The 24,644-nt window shown below is 45.9% G+C and overlaps 1 long non-coding RNA gene across 1 annotated transcript; it reads right to left on the bottom strand.

Moving 5' to 3' along the window:
- Positions 1-17,842: 17,842 nt before the first annotated feature.
- Positions 17,843-21,349, bottom strand: LOC135188867 (uncharacterized). The gene is made up of 2 exons (XR_010307876.1): positions 19,015-21,349; positions 17,843-18,693 (listed from the first exon to the last, which is right to left on the bottom strand). It is a non-coding gene; the product is annotated as an uncharacterized LOC135188867 (long non-coding RNA).
- Positions 21,350-24,644: the final 3,295 nt, after the last annotated feature.

The raw sequence follows: 24,644 nt of genomic DNA, 5'->3' as shown, positions 1-24,644 counted from the left end.
CAGCATCAGTAAGTTTGCAGATGACACCAAGCTAGGAGCAGGTGTGGAGCTGTTGGAAGGTAGGAGAGCCCTGCAGAGGGACCTGGACAGGCTGGATGGTGGGCAGAGGCCAATGGGATGAGATTTAACAAGGCCAAAGTGCAGAACCCTGCACTTGGCCACAACAACCCCAAGCAGCGCTATAGGCTGGGGACTGAGTGGCTGGAGAGCAGCCAGGAGGAAAGGGACCTGGGGGGTACTGATAGATAGTAGGCTGAAGATGAGCCAGCAGTGTGCCCAGGTGGCCAAGAGAGCCAATGGCATCCTGGCCTGCATCAGGAACAGTGTGGCCAGTAGGACAAGGGAGGTTATTCTTCCCCTGTACTCAGCACTGGTCAGGCCACACCTTGAGTACTGTGTCCAGTTCTGGGCCCCTCAATTCAAGAGAGATGTTGAGGTGCTGGAAGGTGTCCAGAGAAGGGCAACAAAGCTGGTGAGGGGCCTGGAGCACAAATCCTATGAGGAGAGGCTGAGGGAGCTGGGCCTGTTTAGCCTGGAGAAGAGGAGGCTCAGGGGTGATCTTATTACTGTCTACAACTACCTGAAGGGGCATTGTAGCCAGGTGGGGGGTGGCCCTTCTCCCAGGTAACCAGCAATAGAACAAGGGGACACAGTCTCAAGTTGTGCCAGGGTAGGTATAGGCTGGATATTAGGAAGAAGTTCTTCACAGAGAGAGTGATTGGCATTGGAATGGGCTGCCCAGGGAGGTGGTGGAGGCACCGTCCCTGGGGGTCTTCAAGAAAAGACTGGATGGGGCACTTAGTGCCATGGTCTGTTTGACTGGATAGGGCTGGGTGCTAGGTTGGACTGGGTGATCTTGGAGGTCTCTTCCAACCTGGTTGATTCTATGATTCTATGATCATGTGTAAGGTAGCCAAATTAGTACATTCTGAAGTAAAATTAGTATGTGCTACATCCTTCCGATGCCACATTTCGATCTTTCCCACATAGCCAATATCGTGATTCTTGCTTCCCCCTAGAAGCACGGAACTGAATTTGCCACCAGGTAGAGTATTAGAGTAGGGGTGACAACGGCATTTTGTTCCACTGTGTGCTCATTGCGTCCCCAGATGACCCTGCAGTCAAAAATACAAAACAATCTGGCTAAAATTAAAACTGCTTCTTAAATCCTCTCTGATGTTGCCTGAAGCTTTTTGTTCAGTTTATCTTCACAAGGTCACTCAGACAGAAGAGTGCGTTCTGTGAACACATTGGCCTGGAGCCTTTCATGCAGATGCTTTCATTTAACATTTGGAACATTTCCCTTCTCCATTTGGGTCCTTCCTTTTTACTCCCCAATTTTCTCTCTCTGCTCCCACAGTTTTGAGCTCAGGATCCCTCTGGTCAGTATATGTAGGAATAAAAGCTGCCCTTTGTTATCACCTTAACATGAAGTCACTAATTGTAAGCTTTCTGGGCACCCAGGCTGTCATGGGCCAGAGATTGCTGGTCTGTGGCACACACACTGCCTGCAGCATTGCCCTCATCTTTGCTGTCATCCTACCACGTGGAACATTTGTCTTGCAAAAGCACATGTTTGAAGCAAATTCTGTTTCTGCCCCTATCAGAGTCTTGCAGTGTGATCTTAGATTACCCAATGAAGATTAAAATAGTAAATTCACTTTTCTTTGTGTTTTTTAATAGTCAAGAGCAGGATATTTCAGTTCAGATTATCAGTGACAGAGTGCTCTAAGAGGCACTCCCAAGTGCTGTAAGTTGAGCTTTCATTAAGATACTGAAAATTGGAAGCTACTTTGGAAGACTGGAGCCACCAGCATGGGACAAGAGCAGTGCAAAAAGATGTGGTCCCAAGTGAGAAACTGGCCCTAAACTTTCAAGCTTCATTTTCTCTATGTCTTTAATGGGAATAATTGCAAATAGATGCATGTTAAAAATGAGTAAAATGTGAATTTGAATGCTGTTAATTATCCAATACAGTAAAGCTGCTTCTCTGTGTGAGGCAGCACATGTTTCATCTGCAGCAAGCTGCTGCAGGAGCAAACAGCTGCTTCCAGATGAGCTCATGAAATTAAGGCAAAACCTGTAATACTCATTTGGATAGTTCAGGATTCTCTGTCCTCTTTCCTTTCTGCTTAAGGGAACACAGACTGAAGTTACTATGGAATCTGGATAAACCCCCGATATTTAATGACTCCTTAACAGAGATGTTAAGATGCATTCGTTGATCTGGGTCTCTGAAGATAAAGAGTAATTACTCTTAATTATGTATGATTGGAAAATTGCTCCTTCACAAAGAATCCAGCAGCATTAACAAGATTTTAACTTCTTGCTACCTTTAGGGAAGTGTACAGCATTCTGGGGTGTTATGGCAAACATTGCCATAAACTTAGGAATAACCTCAGCAAATCTTATTTCCCAGCCGTCACTTGAGATCAGGGGGTCTAGACAGAACAGACCTCAGAGCACCAGTGAGACAGGACTTGGTTCTGTTCTGTGCTGGACAGCACTTAGCCAGAAGATGCAATTTGTGAAGGTGGTTGTCACTGATGAAGCTACAAGACTTTTCCTCAGTAAATTTCCGGAAATCTGTGGAGCAACAACAGGTAAACCAAAAGGAAATGTGAGAAAGACTAGAAGCTAACAACAATAGCGACAGCAACAACAGAACAAAGCCTTGAGCTTGCCTAACCGGGAAGGAAGCTTTTGGAATAAAACCACACCCAAGCCCTGACTCTTTAGTAAGGACTATGTCACTGGAGGGTAAGCACAGACAGTGGAGTTTGCCATCAGTGGAGACCACGTTGAGATATTTGAACTAAGGTGGAAAAAGAAAAAGAAAAAAGATTTTTTGCAAGGGCAGAGCACTTTCAGTTACATAAGATTATTAGAACAGTTAGCCTGAGACCTGGAATTCCTAACTGCCCCTCCAGTTTCTGTTGTTAATTAAAAATCGTCAAAATATTTAGGTGCAGAACTTCAGCTGGTTGGTCCCAAGCTAAAGCTCCTGGTGATGCACCTAGGGACTTTTTTTCAGTGCTTGATGGCATCTGCCATAGTCAGATGATCTGGGGACAACTGACTCCAGGGCATGTCCCTCAGGCCATCTCAGTAAAATTCCATAGTGCTCCTGTTGGAACTCAAGCAGTTGTTGCTATGTGACCCTTCTCTGTTCCTGTTCATACCTGGTGATGCTTGAAAGATCATGTTTATACTGCTGTAACATTAGTGACTTAGAGCTGAATTGGTTCTAACTGCCTCTGAACATGAGCAGCTTCCATTCAAGTCATCTAAAGGATCAGATCTGGTTTCTTCTGTCTCTCAGTACTGGTGGCATCTGGTTTCATTTTCCATCTTTCCTTTCAGCATATGCCTGTTGTATGTCAACACCCTGAGCCGTCCGTGTCTCCGTGCCAAGCCAAGTACCGCTCTTTCATATAGCAAGGTGGTGTGGAGACAGAATGTGAAACACATCAAGAAGCCAGTGGTGGAATGTGTGTAGCTTAAAGCTAGTACCTCCTTGTGGCTCAGGAACTAAGCTGGAGGCAGTTAGGTGTGCTTTGGTTGTTTTTCCTCCCTGTGTAGGATGTGTGGAGGTAGCAAGTTTTTCATCCTGTAGTGCCACAGGAGGCAGTGCTTTTGCACAGCATGGATCTTCTCTGTTGAAACTGTAATGGGCACCGAAGGGACTTCTCAAGGTAAAATAGCAGCATGGGCACTGATGACAAAATAGCAGGGCTGGCAAGGGACCATGGTGCACCCAGCACTGTTCCTTCCCCAGCACAGTCTATGTGACATCCTCGTTTATCTCTAATTATGCTGACATGGGGAATTCTCTACCTGTGGTTTGTCTCCACAATATGGGCTGATGAAACCTGTATCAACTCTGACCCCTTTCCTCTCCCCAGCCTCTTAGCCAATGCACAGCTCCCTCAGAGCTGGTCGTGACACACAGAGGGGCAGCTGTTTAAGTAACAGTTATCAACTGGTTTTGGGTAAAATGCAGGATTTAGATGACGATTTTGAGCATTTCTTAGTTCACCTAACACATGCACTCACCAGCAGCTCTCAAGATCTGTGTGTGCAGAGCTAAACAGATGGAGCTTCTGCTCCAGCAAGCGTGTGCTGTCGCTGTTGTGTCTCTGTCATGTTACCAGTGTTGTGAGAGCAAAATCTGTGAGTCAGATCACAGACATTAACAAAATCATTTCAAATTATTTTTATTTATTTTACTTAAATTACACATATGAGCTCTTTTATTTTGGGGTTCTGGCAGGGTGCAGGGTGTTTCTCTGTAAGTGTGGGGGCAAGCAATTTAATGAGTCTTGTATTAGTTTCGGTATCAGAGACTGATGGTGTCACCTAATATTGAAGCTCATTTTTCAGTAAGAGTGCAGCACTTCAAATCGTGGATACAGAGCTGCTGCTCCCATTCACGTTGCCTCCTACTCTATCCCGTCTCCTCCAACAGAAAGACACCACAGTGACACAGAAGATCGAGAGACACGTCCTCAGGCTCAGGTTCAGTTCTTCATCGCCTTTCAGTCATTACAGTGTTAGGAGGAGATGTTTAGGGGACAGGCAGACTAAGTGACCGAAGGACTTGCTCTCCGAGCAGAGTGCCTCCCTAGCCGTCGGCGCGGCCGGGCGGATGTTTTCTTTATCATTATTCACGAACACCACCTCGCTCTCCTCGGGCTGCGCCGGCTTGGGGATTATCACACTTGCGGGGTGGTTCAAGTCACTTCGCCCTCAAGTCTTCTGCCTCTGAAACGTGCCCAAGGCAAATCCCTGGAAATGTGACGCCTGTCGCGTCTCCTTGTTGCAGAGTGTGCGGCAGGGCTGTCACTCAGCCACAAACCTTCCCATCTGTTGTTAGATGGTTAATCCTCGGGCATCATTTTCCCGACAAGGAACTGGCGGAGGGCCAGCAAGGTACGGCTCAGCCGCCACTTTGCATAACTCCCAGAGTGCAAGGCAGCTTGCTCGCCCCTTGGAATCATTAATAAGCAATAAGAATATTATATAAGCTGGCATCTTTTTTTAAACCGTGGTAATTTAAAATGCTATTATAATTAGGAAGAAGATGAGAGTTTGAGCTGGGGGAGGGAACAGGCTGGGGTTTAAGCGATCTCCCACCATGACATTAGACGGTAGCTTTGTCGTACCCTAGCTTGGACAATAATGCATGTCGTCGGGCCACATGAAGAGGGAAACATGACTGTTAACTGAACACACGCTGGTCTGCTTCATCCTGACATTGTTTCTTGGAGTGAAGACTGGAGCTGGCCCCTGACGCATGTTGTGATCAACTGAACCTGCTGAAAAGCAATGCATGTTATTTGTGTTGCATCCCTCGTGGCTACCAATTCTGTAGTGGGTCGGATAAAGCTGACAAAGGTGTTCTCTTGCTGAGAATATCTCTGTATTTGCTAGAATGATGATGCTAGCTGACTGCCCCTGCAGTGCTGTCCTGCCACAGGAGACAGTGGCCTGTTAGTAGGCAGGTCCCAAGCCCAAATGTGATACTTTCACAAGGAAAAGTTTGGTATCTGGATTGAAGTGGGATTTGCTGGAGAGGAAAAACAGGTGAAAGTGTGGTTATAGATGTAACTAATAGGGCTGCTTTCTTTGGAATAGGGAAGATTTTAGAAGTCACTTGTCAAAATCGTTTTCCCTCTATGGCTGCAGCAGCCCTCAGATCCGAGCATGTTCCTGATGTTCCCCCTCACTCACATGCACGAACACGGGGAGGCAGGCAGGAGGAGGCAGCTGCACTGACACACTATGGGGTTTGCAGGAACACGATGGAAAATTTAGCAGAATGATTAAAAGATTGCAAACAGTTATTAATAGCTCTGCTGCTGCAGCAGCTCTGCCAGAGAAGCCTTGTTTCCTCAGGGATGCTCTTACCTTCTGCCCGTTCTCTTCCAGAGCTAGACATGGAGGAAGTCAGGTTTGGACTCGGTTTCAGTTTCAAGCCACAGCGATGCATACTGCTGCCCCCCCACTCCCAGGGGCAATTTTGAGCGTGAGAGAAAGGAGCAAGAGAAGGCACACAGAAGATAAAAAAAGAAGGCATTTTTCTTTTCAGCTATTGCTTGGCCTTTATTTTCTTCCCTGTGCTCCTCTGTCTCTCTCTCAATGCTCTTCTTTACCCACTCCTCCCTTGGGACAGAGCCACTTCTTGTTCAGTGCACTGGCACTAGACTCAGATGAGCATCTACAGTTTTTGTTTTTGTTTTTTTTTTTTGATACTGTATAACAAAAGCAGTGAAAGATGGGTACAAAAGCAGCATTGGAGGGGACCTGCTGAAGGGTCTGCAAAGCAATTGAATCTCCTATCAAGCACAAGTAATTCTCATGACCACATTGTGGTCTCTTCAGATTTTTGGACCCTTACCATTGGGAAAAGTTGAAGGTACAATACCCCCTCCAAAAAAAAAGAGTAATTAGCTGCAGAAGAAATCCCCTTTTATTACACAGCTGATCTTGCTGAACAGGAGCTAAGCACTGTGGGTGAGATGGGCAGTTCTGATGGTCGAGTGCACAGTATCTGAGGTGTTTTTGTCCCACAGGCCAGATGATGGTGACTGATAGATGCTTCCAGCAGGAATATTGATCCTGTGCGTATGGTGACTTCCTTCATATTCCTGTCCATAGCGGAATAATCGGTTTCAAGTTTTTTTTTTAAACTGGATCCTAAGGGAAACTAAAGTGTCTGGACAGCCTAAAAGGAATGGTTTTTTTTCTGCCCAGCAGCAATGACAGGCATGAATGCTGTGTTCCTGTCCTTATCTAAAATCCTGCTTGTGACTGAGTGGGGTGACTGTGCGCCTCCACCATGGCTTTTCCTGTACAGCATGGCCAAGTCACTGGATGTGTCACTGGGCATCAGCAACTGACTGCCTGTGCTTGACTTATTCTTTCACTAGGAGAATTTTTATTCTATTGACACACAATTTCATCATGCCACTTGGTAATTTAAGAAAAATCCCACTGCATAATCACAGCATCCTCTGCTTAATGCGTAGAATAGGCAGAATGGAAAGCAAAGTGGATCGGCGTATCAGAATGGAGGTAAAAAACAGTGGCAGAAAGATGCGAGAAAGAAAATAGGAGTTTAGCTATGAGTCCTGCATTGTTCTTGCCTGAACCTGCTTAGGGGCTGATTTTTTTTTTTTTTTTTTTTTTTAGCTGTTTCCCCTATTCCTTTAAGTTTTCAGTAAATTATTTCCTCTGTCAGTTTTTGAGTGCAGTGTCAAATTTGGAACTTGGCTAGCATGGATTTTTTCTCTGTTGCGAGGGGATGATCCTCATGATTAACATTTGGTGATCTCTGTTCACTTCTGTATACCAGGCTCTTCATGGGCTGACCTGAGAAGCCACACAACCTGAGGGTTACCCCCTTAGCGTGAGCCCCACTGAAATCCCTTCCCCTGGGATAATTATTAAAGGCAAGCCTGTAAGAATCTCTGGAGAGTTTGGCAGGCAGCCCTGAGGGCCTTGAAAATGTCAGCTTCTCTGGAGAATTTCTTATGCTTCCAACAGTCCTAGTCCCAAAAGACAGAGAACCCACTCACAATTTTAATGGAGGCCACGGGTGCACATGGGCTAACTGCTTCTTCACGTTTTGTCTTTAGGAGCTGGAATTCCCTGCTCAGAGTAGCCAAAGAATGTCGTAGATGTGAGGGAACAGACCTGTCTGTTGGAGACGTACCTGGTCTCAGGTGAGAATGGATGTAGACAGGATCTTGAACAGCACTTTCAACCAAAAGAATTACTTTCAGAGACACTTGCTGTCTCCCATTTGGGGTTCTGGTAATTGCAAAGAGCAGGCTGTCCCAGGCCCTAGCAGCTGCATGGCTTCAAAAGCTCTGTTAAAGTTCTCCTCTTTCCCTGGCAGTAGCCTATTTAATTTTCATTGGTTTCAGTATGTTTCATTTCCATGTTTGCTGGTGTGCAATAACAAAGAGGGGTGCCTTACATCTTGAGACAATTAGGACACCTGTTGGCAGAGTTATTCTTGTTGCTGTGGTTTTTTTCATGTTCTGAAACCTGTTTTGGGATGTGTTTGCCTTTGCAGACACTTTAAGCAGAAAATTGTATTTGGTCAGTATTTGCCCTGCTTCCACCAGAACCTCAGTCCTCACTTAAGGCTCTTGCCTCCCAAGTACCTCACTTTCTTTTCAGTATTTTTTTCTTTCTCATCAATAAAAGTGTATGTTGTACTTCTTAAAATGGGAACCACCCATCCTCTTTGTTGTGGAATAGTTGGAATGTAGCCTTTGCTACTGGTGCTCCTTCCCCAGTCCCTCTGGTAACACTGGTGTGCTAGCTTGAGGCTAGCTGGAATATTTTAGTGAGAAGAGTTAGATGATAGGCTCTGAAAAGGAAAGAGTGGTGATGTCTACTGCACTCTTAGGCTTGTGAGATGCGTCAAAACAAAACCACAAAACATAGATTCCACAGTTGCTGTGTGTCTCGGGGTGCCTGTACTTGTCTCCCTGGCCTGCTTTCTGTGTAACTAATCCTTCTGCTTTCTAACCCCCCTGGCCAATCCTCCAAACTCACCTTGCACATAAGGCAAATCTCGGAATATGGTAGGGGGGGTGGAAAGGAGATGGAAGCGTGGTTGGGAGCCCCTCCTGGGGACTCTGGTCTTCTGGGAGGGCTGTTGTGTTTCTGTCTTACTTTCTAACTTGTATACTTCTGTATATAGTAGTATATATCGCAAGTACCTGTTTGCATATTGTGCTAAGCTGCACATATAAAGCTTCATTCCTTAACTTCCAGCTGGCTGAGTCTAGTCTGGGTGATTTCGTAGGAGTGGGGGGGTGGGTAACACACAAACTGTCACAACTGGCCACATCTCAGGAAAACAGTGGAACTGCACCTTTGGCAAATGAGCAAAAGAAATTTGCATTTCATACCGTCTAGGAGAGATACTTCTCTGTGTCCTGGGTCTTGTACTGACTACTGTGTCTGCATCTAAGTGGAAGTAATCGGACTAAAGCTGTGATTAGAATAACCTGCACTGAGATTCAGATACAACAAAGGAACAAAGTGTTATGTTTCTCAATTGATATATTTCTTAATGGGATCAAAAGATCCTAGAGCATTAAGACATCCCAGGAGCTGACCTATCCTTCTCCACACCATTAAAGGAAGATAGAGGTTTGGCATGGTTACCAAGGGGCTGTCTTTTGCAACTTTCCTAGCCATGGAACAGTACAGGAGCAGGGACATCACTCAGGTACGCCCATACACATCCCTGAGACACAGTTAGTCTGCAGCTGGTGCAGCCTTTGTAAAGCTGGCTCCATGCCTGGCCTAATAGCCATCCAGTGTGGCTGGATCTTTTCTAAGAGCAAAATTCAGAGATGAGACAAAGGTGGTGATCAGCCTGCCCCTTCTGTGGGGGACTATTGGAAGCAGTGAAAAGGGAAGAGGTGAGTGTCTTCTGTTGTTACCCACTGATATGCGAACACTGCAAGAGAAAAGCTGGTGAAGGGCTGGAACACAAACCCTATGGGGAGAGGCTGAGGGAGGCTGGGGTTGTTTAGCCTGGAGAAGAGGAGGCCTCAGGGGTGATCTTATTACTGTCTACAGCTACCTGAAAGTACATTGTAGCCAGGTGGGGGGTGGCCTCTTCTCCCAGGCAACCAGCAATAGAACAAGGGGACACAGTCTCAAGTTGTGCCAGGGTAGGTCTAGGCTGGATATTAGGAGGAAGTTCTTCACAGAGAGAGTGATTTCCCATTGGAATGGGCTGCCCAGGGAGGTGTTGGAGGCACCGTCCCTGGGGGTCTTCAAGAAAAGACTGGATGAGGCACTTAGTGCCATGGTCTGTTTGACTGGATAGGGCTGGGTGCTAGGTTGGACTGGATGATCTTGGAGGTCTCTTCCAACCTGGTTGATTCTATGATTCTGAAGCCAGCGTTTGTTACATCTGAGCCTATACCATGTTAAAAGATACTCTTCTTCTTGTCCTTGTTAGAAGACAGGGAATAATGAGGAAAGGGAGGAGAGGTTAGAGGAGATAGGAGAAAAGGGAATTGTCCTTCTCTGGGTGCCAGGCTCTAGTATAAATAACTTTCCTAAGTATTGAGAAGCAGAACGCAAGACAGGGAGCTTTTCAAAGATTAGGTTTTTTTCCTTGTTTAGGAAAAAAAGAAATGAAATGTTGAGGCTGCAACTGATGAACCTTACAAAATCTGAAGCAGACTAGATTTAGAAGTCTGTCAGAACAAAGTCACTTAACCTTTCTAATAGAATGTACTTTGTTGATTTGATGGTGAACATAAAAACTGGAGGGAAAATGAAAATTGCAGCTCAATGTAAAGTTGCATCATTCCTCTGCCTCTACTGTGACAAGGTCAATATCACCTCTGCCAGTCAGAACAAACCTGCCCAGGCCCTTGTCACCACCTGGCATGGCAGCATGGCCCCTGAAAGCAAAACATCACACAAGCAGAGCCAGGGCTGACCTGCAGAGAAGCAGTCGGCCTGCAGCTGGGGAACACTGCCTCTTGCCCAAGCACTGCTCTTGTCAGCACTGCCTGAATGCTGACGGACGAGGGAACAGTGCCTTGATTGTTCCTGTGTGTGTGGATCTGCATCAGTCCTCACCACGTTCTCAAGAGTGCTGCAACACAGAGGTTTCAGCTGAGCATGAGGTAGCTTTTATCGGCCTGTCTTGCCTGTCCCACAGCGCTCTCTCTCACCCATGCTTGGGCCAGAGCTCTTGAGCTGAGTGTATGTAGCACACATAGAATCATTTTGATCACATTATCATTGAACTCTTAACTTGAGAGAAATGTGCCTCTGGAAGAGTTCCTCAATTCCAGTCTCAAGTATCTTGCCTTTCCTTTGTAACAGTAATACTGCCCTTCCCGACTCTGCCTTGTGTTTTTGAGCATTGACCTTTGCATGTTCCTCCATACCTGATACTCTTTCTCTCCTTTTAAGTCAGTATTGGTTTAAATATTTCCCCCAGCATAAGCACTTGTCCCAAGAGCAGACTGATGTGTCTTGTCTCAGCTAGATCTTGTGCTTTACTTATATAGGAGCTTATCCTAATGCTTCATTAAACATCCTATGGGTTTTGCCTTAGTCTTCAAGAAAGGACATGTTCAGGAGAGCTCCATTTGCCTCACTGAATAAAGGCAACATGAGCCCAGAGCAAATAATCACTAGAATTTGTTTTACTTTAAGCACCTAAAATTCCTATGCAAGCTTCAGGAACATCACAAGGGGGAACAGGACTAGGCAAGGACACATCTGTCTGTCAAGCTCTGCATTGTCTAGTTTGGAAGGAGGACGTGGACACCCTGGGTGAATTTCCCTCGAAAATGGAGTAAGCAAATCTAACTCCAGCTTGTTCTTGCTAAAATGCTCATCTTCCCCTCCCAGGAAGTAGAGCTGTGCGTGGTACCCCCCAGCTCACCTATAGGTGAAGCATTGGTCAATCACCTGCTTGTTGCAGTGTCCCATTCACTGCACAGCCATCACCTAATCTTGGTGAAGAGGTTCTTTGTACTTATTCTGAGAGGTTTGTTTTCTGAGATCTGCTCAGCTCATTTCCATAACAAACCACTTAGCGGGCTTAGAAGCCTCCCAGTTGGGAATCTGGGTGGCATGGCTACCCCAGTGTGAATGGAAGGGGCCGCTGTTGATTTCTGAGCACTCCTGGTGGATTTTACGTTATTTCTCCTCCCAAAGTGATGTGAGTAATGAAGCAATGAGTAGAGACTAGTTCTGGTTTAGTGTCCCTGTCACCAAGGCCACCTGCCCCTTTGAGAGAGAAACAGTGTGTGCACCTGCCTTCTGGCAGCCATGCTCCCCAACCTGACGCAGTCAGTTTAGGGGGGGCCACGGAGCTGGCCAGAGATGACTCATTCGCCTCAGTGGCTCCTTTGAGGAGCCTGCAGGGAGAAGCTATTTATAACCAGACCATTAAGGTTCAGTGCAGCAGCACTCCTTCAGCAGGAGAGTGGGACAGGATTGGGAATGGCACATAAATACTTCTGAGATACGGATTAACCCCCACCCCAATATTGTCCCTAGAGCCACATAGCCCCCATCTGATTTCAGCCGCCCCTTCTCCCAGGCCCTTTTGCTCAGCTGTCTGGGCACTCTGATCCTGGCTTAGACTGTTGCCTAACTCATCAACTCCTCACAGAACAGGAGGACAACTGCGGATATCATCAGTGTAAGCAAAACAAATTGCTGCTGCCCTAAGCTGAGTTGTTGGTTCTTCCTGAGCCATGGCCGTAGCATTATCACCTTACCCTTTTCTTTGTCTCGGTCCCATGTTTATACCTGGCTTGCCTTTAAGATGAGGCCTCTTTTGATGGGCTATTTCAAACAGTCTTTATGCTGCCAGCAAATCCTGCTTTAAACCTCCTGAGATTTCTCCTTATATGTAAGCTAACACTATCACTCTAAAACTGTAGGTGGTTTTCTGATCTTGCTGTGGACTCATTTCATCTTGAGGTACTTCTCTGACCTCCATACAAAACTGAGATAATGACCACCCCCTGGGTCTAAGCACAATGTGATCTGTGGACTGTGGAACACCCACCTCCACGGTAGTGTTATTACCACAGAGAGTCTCAGAATCGACAGGGAAAGCTTATTACGGCACAACAGAGGACAGCATGCCTCAAAGGAAATATTTACTCTGAACACAGACATCTTTGTATCCAGGAAACTGTGTTCTTTATCTTGAAGTGTGTTAGTATATATTAAAATTACTGAATTTTATGATAGACTTTGCTTCTTTAGGTTATCTGTTCTCTTAACTGACTTTCGAATTCAAAGCCACATGGCACCCAGGATGCAGGAATACCTTAGTCTTGCTCTAGCCCTGCCCTATTCTTAAACCAATTTGTGTGTGTAGAACTGGGCTGTGGTTAGATGCCTCCTTGCCTCTTGTCTTTCTTTTGCTTCTTCCCATAGATAGATGCTGCATGTTGGGCTCTTCATCTTCTCTTTGTCTTCTCTCTCCTTTCTTCCTATCCTTTCTTCACTAAGCAGGCAGCTGGCTCTGCAATAAAGGACTGGTGTAGAGCTTGCTGAGCACATTGCTAGGGCCATTAGGTAGATCTCTTGATTTCTTTGGGTTTTGGCTGTCGTGCAGCACTGTGCCGTAGAGCTGCACTGACCTTTCTTACACTGGAGTGTCTTTGTTGTCTTCATGCAGAAGCTGCACTATAAATATTTCTTGCATTCAGTTTTGGCAGCCAGCTGAAGGGGAGGTCTACCCTGCATAAACCAAACAATGCTGTGATATTTTTTATTCCAAAACCAGTTATAAGACTGCAGAGATTTATGAGTGAGATTTACCTTACCTCCATTTGTGGTCTGGGCTGGAGGTGGCCTCTGCACAGCAGCCCTGGCTCTCCCTAGCTGCCACAGGATTCTCCTGAATCTGTTTCCTTTTGGACAAAGTAGACCTCTGTTTCTTATGGCCGCAAATAAGCCTCTGAAACGTTGACAAAATGTAGCTGGTGCAGACATCTTTGTGTTGGTACTGAGGGAAAGAGACCATACTTCAGGGACATGGAGTGTGATAGTTTGTGAGTGGTAGACTAGGATGTGTGCAGGGATTATAACTATAACGTCAGCCTTGCTCTTGGATCTTTCTTCAGCAATTTCAGATAGTGAATAAAATGTTCTTGGACCTGCTGGCTTACCCTTTCAGTATCTGCCTTTTCTTCTCTTTGGCACCTTGGGCACCCCTGGGTCCAGTGTATGTAGTGTGGCTGGCTCCCCCATGTGCCTCACTACCTGCCCCTTGCCCCAGGCTTGTGATATTCTTGAGCAGACTCCCAGAAGGGGATCCCAAGGAGAGCAGAGAGCCAGATTTGGCTCCATCAAACAAAAACTGAGAGGGCCATGAGGGGAAACCAAGAATATTCATACATGCCAGAGTGAGAGGATTTACCTCCCTGCATTTCCAATTGCTTGTTTTCTATCTGGGGAAAATCCCTTTTGACAGCCCAGGCAGTGAGCTTCTAATTCCTGTCTCCATCTCATTTTTCACTTCAATCCCTCAGTGGGGGGATTTTAATGCTTGATGGATTCAAACAAAATTATTTCCATTCCTGTGGCTTTGCAAAAGCCTCTGGGTGCGTGTGTGCACAGGGAGAAGGAATGGGGCTTGTTTTCCTTACACTCCAGTAAGCCTCCTTCCAAGGGAAATGTATTTAATTTCTTCATTTAGGCCTTTCTTGCTGATGATTCCTCCCATTCTACCCTCCTGGCTCTTGGGTCACAGGAGGGCCCAGAAAAGACCTGCTGTTCTGAGGGATACAGGATGCAGTGTTCCAGATCAGTGTTTCTACTGCAAGTGGGAATTCACAAATTACAATCAGTCTGTGCTTCCAGGAATAGCACTGGACTGTGGGGAATAACTGGGAAAGCTGTCATATTCCCCACCTCTACCTGGGAGTGAGACAATACCACAGGCTGAGAGATGAGGTTGTCTGGGTAATCAGCAGACTTTAGCACTGACATCTGGTTTGAACATGTGTACCATTCACCCTACTGCTATTGTAATGGACAAGTATTGCTTTCTATTGCCATCTTCAGGCTCTCCTGCCAGCAGAAATCACTGCAGGGTGCTGTGTAAAGACTCTGCTTGCATAACATGCAGTAACAGTCAGAATTTCAGCTGCTTAGCCACCATGTGTGTCTGCTGGGCTTCCACAGAGCTCCTGTGGCCAGGAGACTAAACTATTAAATGCTCAATATCTCACACTTTTATCCAAGTCAAATCATCACCAAAATTAACAAAGGAATCATTCCATGATACCTGGATCTAATAAATATCTATAACTGGTGTGCTGAAGCTCATCATTCTCTGAAGGGTTCTCTGCTGCTGTTAGGGTGTGCTAAGATCACTTGGGGGTACTATATCTAGATTAAGTTATTTAAGCTTATTATAACTTCTACCAAGCAAGCTACTTGCTCAGGCTTGGTCTTGTCCCTGGAGTTGGAAATGTATTGTGTGTTCCTCCACAAAAGCCTATCTTCCAGGACACCCTCCTATGTCCACAGCCTCCCACAAATGCTTGCTAGAGCTATGCATTTTAATCATAAATGTGTATTGTGTCATGCTTATGAAGATAGTGGATCCAGAGACTACAGAGTGCAGCTTTAGAGTTTAGTTCTGTCCTTATCTCTGTTATTTCAAACCCGCAGTCCCTCTAACATCATTATTTCCACTAAAAGGATTCCAGTTCTCTTTATTTGTTAAACACGTCGTCTGCATGGTGAGAAGCTCTATTTTATCTAAGTGTGGTGAATTTTAGTTGTAAGTACAGTGACAGCATTGCAGAAACATTTAGTCTAATATATCTTGCTCATAGCTGTCTGGTTTTTTGCAACCTTTGTCAGTAATCCCCAAGCTCTGGAGCCAGGGACAGTAAATTGAAATGTTAATGAACTTTGGAATGTCATTAAGAAAATCGTATGAAGTCTGTTAGGTAGAAGAGGACACAGACTTATGACCCAGTGGACACTGGCTAGCCTAAGAGCTTCAGTAATATTACAGCAATGGTATAGGCAAGTTTCCTTTTCACATTTCTTTTGACTGTAAAAAAAAATTGGATCTATCTGCTCATTTTTCGGAAGGATAAGAAAATGAATTGAATGTAAAAAGGCACTTCTTAAATGTTTCCTCTTGTCTTTCTGCTGAAAATGTGGGGATTTTGCTGCAGAAGATATATTAACCTTGTGCTACGTTAACACAAAAAGGAAGTAGACAAATACTTGGGAAGTCTGTTTTTTAAAGTCTTCTGTTGTTTCAGCCAGTGTTCTGGGTTGCCTTATGTGGTATTAATAATCCTTTATGAATGTTTGGTTCAGTGTTTTCCCTAAGTCACCAGTGCTCCTTTTGCCAAAGGCATGAGCTTGTGTATCCAGCTGACTACCTGCTGGGTATGCCTTGCCCTGCAGATACAGATTATCTGATGTTTTAAAACATGTTAGCACCTGACAATACAGTTTTGCCAACAGCATTGGCTGTTGGCTGATCACTTACTTTCATACTGGTTTCTCCTGCATTGCTGGAGTGAGGATAATGGAGGCTGAAAGTGATCTATAGTGACAGAATAGTGTCAGTACCACTGAGAAAGCATCATGTTAGTTTGTTGTTTTTTTTTTTCTTCATTTGTTGTCTCTTCTATTTAGCTGGGAATCCAGAGACCAGTAAGTCTTTCCTGCATTGCAAAATCTTCACGATGAGGCTGGCATCTTTCAGGTGGACAATCAGCATCGAGCTGTTCTTTGCAGTCCGTGTTGTACCAGCCTTCCACAGTGTGCTGCCCTTTGCTCTGCCTGGGGCTCGCCGTGCCGTAGGCGCAGTGAACTCTCCTAGGCACTGCCTTGAGCTGTTCTTTGCTCTCCTATTGACTCACACATCCAGTCTCTATAATCCTCCAACGGTGATGCTGTAATCTCACAATGTTACCTGGGTGTATCTTGCTCTCTGTTGTGCTTTGTTGTTTTTTTTTTCCACATAAGACTGCTTCTAGCGTTGTGTTCACTTGTGTGCCATTGCCCAGCTGAATGAACGTTTCACTGTCTGTCAAGCTGGTAGCTATTCACTTACCACCGAGCAGTGTGCAGGGATCTTTGTGTCGTGTGAGCTCCGCTGCTACTTGCAAAATTTGTGTGGATAATCCATGACCTTTCTTGTGTCTTCTCTCATGTGCCAAATGTTTCCTCAGTGCTCCCTGGCTGTCACAGTGTGTGTGATCCCCCATGATTTTACCTTTCAGCTTAACATGCTTTCATCTCAGATCTCTTGCATACTGCATTTTGTGAGTTTGGTGTGTTTAGATCTGACTTGCACTTAATCCTGGACTGGATAACTGCCATAGATTGGTTCTTTAACCTTTTATAAGTCTTGAAAATTCTGAGGGAAAAACAATTCCCTAATGGGAGGACAGACCGTAAGTGAATTTTCAGGAAAAAATCTCAGGAGAGACACTCCTTAGTAACCTTTGAAAAGGTAAGAATGAGCCAGGTACATCATCCACTTTCCTTTTTCATTTTTGCCTAACCCTCTCCCATCTTCACATCTCATTGTTAAGTGAAGTGCACTATCTCAGCATGTATATAAATTTCTAAAGGGTTTTCACTGCCAGAATTGTTCTGGAACCTCCTAAACATTTCAAATGCATCAAAATAGAGTGTTAAGAAAAATAAAACTTCTGATTGTCTTCCTTTTTTACTGACACATGTGGCTTTTAGATAAACATGGATTTCCAGCATACACACACCGGAGTATTTTCTCAATTGCCTTCTGCATCAATTCCTCTGGGCCTCTTGGTAACTTATTTTCCGTTCAAGTTATGCTTACTAGCATCTTTTTTCCTCCTGGTACCATATGGCATTCCTTAATCTCTCTGCACCCAAACTGCTTAAAAAGTTATTCCTTATTAATGACACATTTCCAGCTGTCTTTGCTTAACAGACTGAAAGCTTTTGCCATGTCCCTGTTCTGATCCTGGGCAACCCAACTGCTCAGTTACAGCTGCCAGGGGTTATGTCTGGGAAGGGTACAGGCTCCAGGCAGGGTCTCTGCAGCAGAAGGCATGCAGAGTGGCACGTTGGCAGAGGGGATCAGTCCCCAGGTCTGTCCAAAAGGAGGCTGCCTCATAGGACGGTGATTGGAAATGCGGACAGTGCTACTTGCCCTGTTACAGTGTGTTACAAAATGATGTTTCTGTAGAACAGAACGAAACTATCAGAGTAATTGTTCCCGTGAGAATCAGAGGGAAGGGGCCTGGGCTCGCAAAGGAATACCTTTAGAGCACTTCCTTGAAGAGGCCGCTTTGGAACAGAAGAATCAATCACCAGGAAATAAATCTAATAAACCCCGTGAGCCTTCCTGCTAATTCCTCTTGGCCAGTGCTCAGCCGTAAGGAGCTGAGGTCGCCACTGAGTGACAAAGGCACGGAGCGTGAGCTCTGTTCTCCAGCCCTTGGCAGGAAAGCTGGCCCGGGCGCGGGCGGTGGGCGAGCAGATGCTTCTCCCCTCTCGCGGGGACAGCTGCTGCCAGAGGGCAGGCTGCTGCCAGGCAGGCGCCGTGCTGCACCCCTGCTTTCTTGTCTTCTGCCGCTGCGGACCGCAGTCTCTGCACGAGTTGTTGCTGCTGTTGGTAGAATTTATTGTTATCGCTATGTGACACTCCAAATTTATTCCCCTCCCCCCGAGATGCTCTTTCTGCCAGAACCTTCTCTGCCTTTGATCACAGCCAAAAAGATGGCTTTGACATTGCATGTATTCCCCAAGCCCACTGCAAAGTCCTAATCCTTCTAATAGCTGGAGGTTTTCAGTTTAAATCTTTTATTAATGTTCCATCTTAACTGTAAAGCACTTCAGTGATATCCAAAAGCCTGTCTTACATAACAGCCTTATCCACACTTGAGTCCTTTAGAGCTGAAGCGTCAGGGAGAACTGTTTGCACTGCCTAGTCTGTCGTTAGTCCTCGTGTTGTTCGTGCACAAAGCCATTAGAAATGAACAATGTTTCCAGTGTCTGAGCTCAGGCAATGTACGTTTTTAAACGGTTGGTATTGTTAGAAAGAGTGTGACCTGCTGTCCTGTGCAGCTCGAAGTGATGCAGGTAGCAGAGTCTGGAGAATGTCTTCTAGGAGCTTTGCTTGCAGCTCTGAATCACCTGGGAAAGCGGCAACAGGAAATGCAGGGAATGGCCACGTTAGGGTTTTCTCAGCTGGGAAAGAGTTGAGAGCTCCTGGGAATGGGAACTAGTTTCCTCGATGTGGATATCCCGGAAAATCACAGAAAAGGATGAAAAGGAGAGGCGTTTTAGCTAATTAATAATAAGGGGGGGTGTGTGTGTGAAGCATGTTATGAAAATTGTAACTGATTGCAGATGATCAAGGATCATCCCCTTTCCTCTGACACTGCTTCAGATGCATCAGCAAATTGCCATCTTTCTCTGACGTTCACACTCTTTAGTACATTGCAACTAACTTACCTCTAGAACTGACAAACGACTTTATCTGATATTGAGGAGTAATTGAATGTAATCTGTTCAGGACTTCAAGCCTTTTATTTAATTCTTGGGGGAAAACAAAACAACCAACAACCCAAAACCTAAAAAAAAAAAGAGAAAATATCCTCAGGAATCCTCAGTGGCTTTGTTTAGTTTCCTGTGCCTGTGCCACTGACACTGGTAGCAGCATCTTGCCCCCTCTCCCCCTGCTAGCCTGCTAACTCCACATGCTTGCCCAGGAGTTTTGAGCAGCTCTGCTAATGAAACAAGATGTCCTTCATCCACTGGTCACATTTCCTCACTCTCTTCTCTTGTGTCACTACTTGGGCTATAATTTTTCACATGAAGGGACTACTGGCTGCTAAAAGAAATATGACCAGATTTTGCAGTTCATACTGCATCCTTTCTGGTTACAATCCAGATGTGCCAAACCCTCTTTCTCCCTGGACCTGTCTTCTACCAGAGCTGTGATGGTTACCTGCCAGTATCACTGTTTGTTAAATACAATATTTGAGTGAGAGCAGCTCTATATAGAGAGAGGACAGCTGCTGTGGAGATAATGAGTGATTCACTCCAGCCCATCCCAAATGAATTTTAGCTGCCTGTGGTCATTTCACACTCTTCTCTGTTTGTTGTATAGCCCAGTTCGTGTTGTGTAGCTGAGTTGTTGCGTGATGGTAGTTCATGTTATAGTTGCTGGTGGTGAAAGAGTCAAAGGAGAGAAAGCAGCAGCTACTTTTACTCTGATTTCCCAAGCGCATCAGTAGTGGCAGAAAGAAAATACGAGGGCTGATGTGTCATAATCTTGACACATCCTAACACTTGTCCCATTGGAAAGTAACCTTCTCCCAAAATAAACCTGAGAGGTTTTCTTTTCCAGGATACTGGCTAGAGATCAGGCTGACAGGCAATGAGCAAGCATTAGCAATTTGTTCAGCCTTGTCCCCAAACTACTTCTGACCCAGACTGCAAATGTCTGGCCTTCAGTGCTGCTTTTTTTCCCTCTCAGTCCCTGAACTAATTCTTTAGGCAGCTAGTAATTTTTTTCCCCAAAAACTTGCAAGTATTACATTTTCCTAGTCGGGGGGGATTGGGGGGTGGGGAAAACAACAACCAGGCTTTTCACCTGGTAATTGAGGACCCTCTTAAATACAGCTGAAGAGCCTGAAAGCAGCTGCAATCCTGCAGTGCAGATCATGTTTCAGAAAGAGATTACTCCATCACATCCTCTGCTGTGACTGCAAAACATCTTCATGGGCTTTGCCCTTATCTAGAAGAGATCAGGTCATCTGCAAGGGGAAAATTATTAAATTATTTATTTTTTTCCTTCCAATATTAAACACTTCTCTCAAGGTAAGGTCGAGAGGAGCCAACCAAATGAGCATCCCTTTGCTGTTTACTATGTGGGACGTTGTCATTTTAGGCCTTGAGACTGTGTCAAACGGAAGGAGGGGACACTGTCACTGTCAGAACCACAGCACTTTCGCTTCCGTGACTTTCAGAGTACTTTTTTTCCTAGAACTGAGATCTCCACTTTAATGTGCTTCCTGCCTTGTGGCTCACCTCCGCCTGCACAGCAGTGCCCTCTACATAGCTGTGCCTGTGAAGCTGATTGCAGTTTGGCAACAGAGATATCTGATACAAAAGAGGTGATATTTGCCAGCCGTGGGCACTGAAACTGCAAAGCTGAGCCAGCCATATCAGCTTAATTATTTGCATCCCTCCCGTGTGAACTGGAGAGCTGAGACTCAAACAGGGGTGTGTGGGAGAAAGGTTGGGTGAGGAGTAATTCCAGGAAAATAGCTTTTGTTACATGCCTGGAGTAGGGAACGTTGAGTCTCTTCTCGGGACTCTGGCTAAAGCTAGGCTATGCAGGCTAGCTCAAGGTGCTCAGTTGTACCTGTCCCATTGAGTAGCTGTTTCTCTTGCAGCTTCTTTCATATTATTTGGTTTAATGAGCTAAGAAAGGCTTGAGGCATCATCTTGTGCAAAATGTGGTCTCTTGCTCTGACTGGCCTCTGACATGCCAACAACATGGAGCTGTAGACTCAAGCTGAGATCTCTCCCAACAGAGCATCATACTGAAAAGACTTGTTGGTTCACTTTGGAAAAACTTTCCCTCTTCCACACCAACGACTGCTCTTGTCTGTTTTTTCCCACTGCCAGTTCTATGGGCACAGCCTGGCCCTCTGGCAAGCCCTGCATGTTTACATTCTGTTGTATAGAGAGCTTCACCTTTGTCCCTTCACATTTCTTCCCTCTCTTATCTCTCTGTCGTCTTGCTTTTCTCCAGCTGTGTTTTCCCCCCGTGGGTCATCTGTTTTCTCTTGTTGGACTGCTTGTTCCAATTGCTCTTCCCTCCTCGTTTCCCATTCCTGTAGGCTTATGGCAGTAATCGAACTGCAGCCTTTCCCCCCCAGCAGTGCTATGTGACATGGCTTCAATCCATTCTGCCTGTCCTTCACTGACAAATACAAAGGGAAGTTCTCCCTGTTTGCAATCTAGGATGCTAGCAAAAACCAGGGTGGATTTGGAGCACGGAGGATTTACAGCCAGAACAATAATGCCTTTGTATGCTGTGGGGATTATTCGTCTCCCGTGGAGATAAAACTTGAAGAGCAGTACCAAGTCTTCATGCAAACCAGAATCTCCAGCTGTCTGTGCTTGTGCTTCCTCTGCAGGCAGACACATGCCTGTCCAAATACAATATGCCAGAAGACTGATACTTGGCATCTTTATGTCTCCTGAAGCATGACATGCTTCCGAAACCCTTTAAAAGCTGGAGAGATAGTAAAGGGAAAGGCCATAAAATGAGGGCCAGACAGTTCATCTGTTGTTATGGGACAGATTCCTGATTAGTGTCCTGATTCTCAGCCTACTCCAGCTTAGATTTTACTATGCTTTGGCAAATTGTTTGTGTGATACCATGCTTACCCTAGAAGACTATGGTCTTGCAAATGCAGGTGAAAGAAATAATAAAGACTAAGGAACTAGTACCAAGAGAAGTGTTGCAAAGCATCATGGACATTTTGTGCTTTCCCATCAACAGCTTGCTGCAGATGTAGTTTTCTCATGGGCAGCACTCACCCATTTCACTCAAATTCCTTTCCTAGGCTGTCATCTTTAACTGAGCCTGAAATACAGCCTTTGGAGATCCAGAAGTACAGCCCCTGTTTTAACAGTATTCTCATTTTGATTAATGTTTTTTCTCTAGACAAGTGAAGCCAAAAATAATTGACTGAACCCTTCCCTCCAGATGTTCATGTGTGTGCTTTTTGATAGCACTCTTAAGGAAAGACAGGATTTTACACTTGCAGGCAGTGCTGTGTTTGTCACTGCACGCTGGAATTGGATCCACCTCCCCCACTGGCCCCAGGCTACTCACTTGCTCCAGGATGCCCCTGGTCTGGGGAGGGAAGTGCAGCTCCCCACCAGCTCGGCCTCTGGCTGAAGCACACGGCTGCTGTTAGCTTTGCTCTGTCTCTGGAAGCAGCAAGCATGCACATTACACAATATATTCTTCGTGTCTTGAGGATTCAGGCCTGTCCTCTTTTGTGCTGCTAGATGAGAGAGGAGCCACACTTTCTCTGGAGAGATGTCCCTACGCGTCTCACTGCTCAGCCGTGTTGGAATTACATGGCTCTCTCTGCAGCAGGGCACTGTTCTTCCTGGCACTTGGCTCCAGAAGAGCTAGCTCTTTAGTATGCAGTGGATGCTACAGAGCCACAGTGATCCTAAGATTAATTTGTCTAGGAAAGGATATTGTGGTGGTTTGGGTATTCCCCGCCCCTCACAAATCCAAAAAGATTTGTGAGGAGGATGTGCTCCAGATTCTGTGAACAGCTGGGATTTTTTCCCAGATGAAACCCAAACACGAGTGTTGCAGACAGACAGGTTTCTGGTTTGTGCTCTTGCTCTGTCCCATTTCACAGTTTTTCCAACTGGCACTGCTGTGTCGTTGCTCAGTTCTGTAGCATGGTCCCTGTCGGCATTGTTACTGCCTCCGTTAGTCAAGCCGTTTCATGCCCTGATCTCTGAAGTGCTCTCCAAAGCGATGAATCACACCTGCACTAGTGAGTGAGTCCCTCCTCACTAATGAGGCATCTGCTCCAAATTCTGCAGTACTCAATTGATCGAGGCAAGGAGCTACTTCTAGAGAACAGTGTGACCATGGTCCTCAGGAACAGCTCAAAAGACCCCAAGGAGGGTGAGAGTAGCATTAGTCAGGCTAAGGAGGAATCTTATCTGTGTGAACTTCCTCACAGCGATGTCTCATCAACACCAGCTGCAATTCCATAAATGGCAGCTTCTCTAGAAGCAGCAGTACATGCTGACAGAATTCACTTCCCCTGCACAGACAGGGATGGAGAAATGTTCATTTCAGCGTCCAGCTACCTCTGAGCTTTCTGATAAAGGATCCCATAGAGCCATGGCTCCAGCAATGCTGCTGCAGCAGGGAAAGCCAGGGCTAGTGTTCATCCAACCACAAGTGGTTCTGCATTGCTGACACTAAACAGGAGCAGCCTGTTCTGAAAACCTAAAAGAAAACCAAAAAGTACCTCAACTGCAATTAGGACCTGAAATTACACTGCAGGTGTGAGTGGGAAATTGTTGCTCAACAAACATCCCCACCACAAACCCATTTGACAGCCTCTTCGTCACCATGACAGCTGCTGTTAAGCATTCAAAGCAAGGAAGGGGCAGGGGGACCAGCCTCTCCATCTCTGTCACCATGAGAATGGACAAGGGGCACCTTGTGCAGGAGTTGCTCGGGACTGCTGCACATCTGGTGCTAGGCAGCCACAGCTGAGGGGACAGAGTACACCGAGCTGAAGCTGCAGTCTAATTCTCTTTCTACCTACCCAGTGTGGGTCAGTGGTGTAGGTATAGCAGCACATGCTGCAAGGAGGCCCCTGGCCGCAGAGGAGTTGCACCTGGGTTGTTGCAGAGAAGTTTATGTCATCACATAGTAACTGCTGGGCATGTGCCAGCAAGAGCAGAGCTAGCATGAGTAAGCTTATTATGCGATAATCACACCTTCATCTTTCTGGGTACATAAACTGCTGAGGTATCCAAGTCTGGCAGTGAGGCACAATCACTGTCTGAAGGTGAACAAGGTCCTTCCCTCATAAAGAACATATGTCTAATTTGACACCATTATCTTCTACTGTTTTTAAACAGAACATCATTATTGAACCACCTGTTGCCACTTAATTACCTGTGTTTGATTATGAAGATGCAAAGTAATCAGCTTTTGAGGTGTAAACTCCTTCATTTTTATGTCCCTAAATGACGTGCCCTAACAAAGCCTCTATGACCATTTCAGAGGCCGGATCAAAACTTCCCCTGGGGGCTGCATCAGGCAGCGGTCGAGCGTCCAGCCTCCTCTCCCGAACTTTGGGAAACATGGTATTTAGATCAGTTATAACGATTGGACTGATCGGGGCTGACCTGTGGGGCCGGCATCCACCGTGGTCCCGTTGCGGCAGGCTGAGCACCTAGGCGCTCGATGCGCTCCCATGGGCCGCGGTCCCCATAGCGTGCTGGCGGCCGCTGCCGGGATGGAAGGGACAGGCGCGGGGCAGGCGAGTCACGGCGCGGGGCAGGCGAGT

Source organism: Pogoniulus pusillus, chromosome 30 (assembly GCF_015220805.1).
Source record: "Pogoniulus pusillus isolate bPogPus1 chromosome 30, bPogPus1.pri, whole genome shotgun sequence".
Lineage (NCBI taxonomy): Eukaryota > Metazoa > Chordata > Aves > Piciformes > Lybiidae > Pogoniulus > Pogoniulus pusillus.
This window is presented reverse-complemented; position numbering and strand designations above follow the sequence as displayed.